The following is a 4,907-nucleotide window of genomic DNA, read 5'->3' as shown; positions in this document are numbered from 1 at the left end:
TTTTCCATGCATTTAAGAATCTTGGTTTCCATTAGAGAAGAGATGTCGGTGCAATCCAAACCGGAACACTGTTCGGTAATTGGGTCATATCTGGAGCTATAGATCTCAGATTTAGGTCTACTTTATATGGATGGAAAGGTAAGATATAGGCTTACAACTTTTATAGGAGCCCAAGATTTAAAAAGGTCATTTTCAAGTCCAAAGTGTAATAAAAATGAATAAGTCTGAATATGTCATGCAGCCCAAACACTGTTTAGTGTTTGACCCATATCTAGGGTTTTGAGATTTACAAGTATTAGCATTAATTGAATAAGTTGACTAATGTAATCATGTTAACAATCTATAATCTGATTGGAACCTCCTTTGTGTGTGGTTTCCAATTCAATAATAAGAGTTTATACTATACTTGTTTGACATACCATTAGTGGATCCTCTAACCTTGACATTTGTTGTTATCATTGTTTAATAATTACATTAATCTTCCATCTTAAAGTTCCCATTAAATTTTTCTTTACTACCATTACTACTACTATTCTTGTTGTTGTTGTTGTTATCTATAATTTATACAATTAACCTCCTTGTGATTTGACTTCGGTTTTGCTGAGTTATTTATTACTTCGACACTCCTGCACTTGGGAGAATACATAAGTCTTTTAGTCGTGTCATTAATCTAATTTGCTTTCATAATTAAATATGAAAGTATCTTTGATATCTATTTTAAAATTTTTATTTGTAAAAAAGACCATCTTATTTGTAGATTTTCTTTTCTTACATTGTTTATTATTAATGAAGTTATTATATAGACCAACAACTTCTTTCACGAATATCTTAGTCTTAAAATAACATTAAATCTTATAGACTTAACATTGTAATATAATAAAATAAATCTAATTGTTAACTCATGTCTTATACAAAATAAAATTTTATTAAACATTCTACCTTGTTCTAAAAAACTATTATAGATCTATTTACACCATCCAAAACCTTTTCCTTTTAATTTAATCTTAACCACCTATGGCATATTTAATTAGTACTTATAATTATATTTTTATCAAGGTTTTATATCATCATTACTTGAAGTATCAATAATTCCTTAACTAAAGCATGTTTTATACTAACATATCCAATAATATAATATACCTTTAATTTATGGTAAATGTTTATTTTAAATGCAGGCTTATCATATAAATGAAAAGATTGATTGATGAGTTTAAGAACTAAAATTGAAAAGATAAAGAAATAGCCAAACTTAGAAAAGAGATGTCGGTGCAGTCCAAACCAGAATATTGTTTGGTAATTGGGTCATATGTGGAGCTGTAGATTTCGAATTTAGGTCTACTTTTTATGAATAGAAAGATAAGACATAGACTTACAACTTTTATATAGAGCCCAAGATTTAATAAGGCCATTTTCAAGTCCAAATTGTAGCAACAATGAAGAAGTCTAAATTTGTCCTGCAGCCTGAACACTGTTAAGTGTTTGACCCATATCTGAAGTTCGCTAAGTTAGTTATGTCAAGGTGAAAAGGTTACACTAATGGTGTAAGAATAAGTATAGTGTAAACTTAATATGGACTTTAATGTTTGATACTAACATGTTTTATATTTGTTGTCTTGTTCACTCTTTAATACTTTGCTTGTTAAATGATTAATCTTGATTTATGTTGTATAACACTTGGTACAACAAATGCTTGGCACTTTCATAGTTCATACTGTATGGTATAACCGACACCTGAGCTATGAAAGGAACTTGATTTGTTGTTAACATAAGTTATAATCATGAATGCCTGACAAGATTTATAAATATTAGCATTAATGGAATAAGATAACTAATGTAATCATGTTAATAATTTATAATCTGAATAGAACCTCCTTTATGTGTGATTTCCACTTGAATAATAAGAATTTATATTATAATTATTTTACATACCATTAATGGTTCCTCTAATCTTGACATTTGTTGTTATCATTGTTTAATCCTTACGTTAATCTTCAATTTCAAAGTTCTCATCAACTTCTTTTTCTTTATTATTATTATTATTATTATTATTATTGTTGTTGTTGTTGTTGTTGTTGTTGTTGTTGTTGTTGTTATTGCATTATTGTTATCTATAATTTATATAATTAATCTCCTTGTGGTTTGACCCCGGTCTTGTTGGGTTATTTATTACTTCGACACTCCTACACTTGGAAGAAGATATCAATTTTTTGGTCATGTCAATATTCTCTTGTAATAATCTCAAATATTTCAAGCTAGTCCATACAATTTGAAATATTTAAATATTTATTAAAAGTTTCAATATAAACTTTAATGGAAATTGTTTTGGCTTATAATTAAATTTATCATACTCATTAATATATTATGATTTATTAGGAATTATTATTTTGGGTATGGCTATGTGGCCCTATGATTGTGTGGCCATGTGGCTTCATGGCCAGGCGCTATCTCCATAGTCTTATTACCCTACCAGACCCAACTTTTCATATACTTGGGTTTAGCCATGTGCTGAGCTTAATGCAACGTGAGTTTGACAACTTCTTAAACCCAATACATTTGAGTTCAACCATGTGCTGAGCACAAGACAATATAGGTTTGAAAAGTTGCTAAACCCAGTATAGATGGGTTTATCCAAGGAATAAGCTCAACTTCCTTGGGTTCAACTAAGGGGAAGAGCATAGCCCTTATGGGCTCAACTACATTTTATATCTTACTCTCATTACATCTCTAGATGTAAATAATCTCTTAATGACCTATATATATATATATATATATTAAAGATATATTTATCTTTTATTAAATGTTATTAGAGAAAAATGATACTCTAGCCCTTTCTCTATACAAAAGAACAAGACTCAGGAGCTATCAATACCAAATAGATCCTTCAAGCTCCAGATTCACAATCTCTTCATTTATAATATTTTTAGCATATATATTTTTAAAGTCTATCTCTCTAAAATATCATTGTACTTCATCTCTCTGAAATATCATTTCACTTTTTCTCTAAAAAATATTTACTTAAGCATATGATGGTCTTTAAATCTATGAAAGAGAACTTTTTACAGGTACCAGCCATCATTAATTTTGGCCTACCAGGCCTTATGTACAAGCTACTAGCCACTTTAGCTAGAGATAATGAATTAAATTACTAAAACTAAAAGATTAACTAGTTATTCAACATATAAGTTTTAGTCCTAAACTACTTGGAGTTTTTGGGACATCGTTAGTAGCATTGTCTATAGGAATGGATAAAAAAGCTATCAATTTCTTTCTAAATCTTTCTTTTGACATTTTAGGCAATTTCATAGCACAAAACCAATATCCACCTAGGTTAGGACACGAGACAAGTTTACTAGTTGCTGTGGACACTCCTACCTAATCGGACCTTTAACAACTCACTAGTCAGGTGCAACTTTTAAGAAGGGATTGATTTGGTCTTCTTAATGTAATAACATAATTATCCTTGGAATGAGCAATACTCCTAAGAAGAGATTGCCTTGGTATCCTTAGTGTAATAACACAGTAATGCAATGAATATGAAATACTTCTAGAAAGGGATTGACTTGGTTTCCTTAGTGAAATAACACAATTATCCTAGAAATATATAATTCTTTTAGGAAGAGACTGACTTGTTATTCACAGTGCAACATTACAATTATCCTAGGAATGTATTCTAGGAAGGGAATGATATGGTCTTCCTAGTGTAATAACACAATTATCCAAGGATTGTGCAATACTCTTAAAAAGAGATTAACTTGATCTCTTTAGTGCAATAACACAATTATCATAGAAATGTGTAATTGTTATAGGAAGAGATTGACTTGATTTCCTAGTGCAATAACACAATTATCATAGTAATGTGCAATTATCATAGGAAGAGATTGACTTGATCTTTCTAGTGCAATAACACAATTTTCATAGGAATGTATAATTGTTATAGGAAGAGATTGACTTAATCTTTATAGTGTAATAACATAATTATCATAGGAATGTGCCATTGTCATAGAAAGAGATTGATTTGATTTTCCTAGTGCAAGAACACAATTATCATAGGAAAGTGTAATTGTCATAGGAAGGGATTGACTTGGTCTCCATATTACAATAATACAATTCCCTTATTGCAATAATATAATTATTTTAGGAATATGCAATTCTCCTAGGAAGAGATGATTAGTACTTAAAAGTGTATTTTTATCAAGGTTTTATATTATCATTTTGCACTTGAAGTATCAATAACTCCTTAACTAGAGCATGCTTTATAATAACAAGTCTGATAATATAAGATATCTTTAATTTATAGTAAATATCCATTTTAAATGTAGGCATATCTTATAATTCAAATGATTGATTGATGTGATCAACTATTGAAAGTGAAAGGACAAAGAAAAGGCTAAGTTTATAAAAGAGATGTTGATTTAATTCAAACAAGAATATTGTTCAATCATTGGGTCATATCTGAAGATGTAGATCTTGGATTTTATTTTGGTTTATATGACTCGACAGCTACGATATAAGCCTAAAACATTCATTGAGCGTCTAAGACTTAATTATACCTCTTAGAAGTCCAAATCTTAACATAAAAACAAAAGTCTAAGTCTATCCTACAGCCCAGACACTGTTCAGTGTTCAGGCTATATCTCGAGTTCTAAAAGTCCAAATGACCTCAAATTTTTTCTTCTGGGAAGCTGAGATAATTTTCTAGAACTTTCATGAGGAAGATTAGTTCAAATTCTTACGTTATCAATGATTTTTTGGCAAATAAGAAGATAAAGATTGTCACCAAGTCAAGAGTTCGCTAATCACTCATCAATTATTCATCAAATCAATAGTTTCTAATTTTGGCCTATAAAAAGAGGCATTTCCCATGCATTTAGGCATCTTGGTTTCCAAATCAAGATCATGCTCTTCCT

Source organism: Populus euphratica, unplaced genomic scaffold, assembly GCF_000495115.2.
Source record: "Populus euphratica unplaced genomic scaffold, PopEup_1.0 scaffold310.1, whole genome shotgun sequence".
Lineage (NCBI taxonomy): Eukaryota > Viridiplantae > Streptophyta > Magnoliopsida > Malpighiales > Salicaceae > Populus > Populus euphratica.
Note: the sequence above shows the minus strand (reverse complement) of the source record.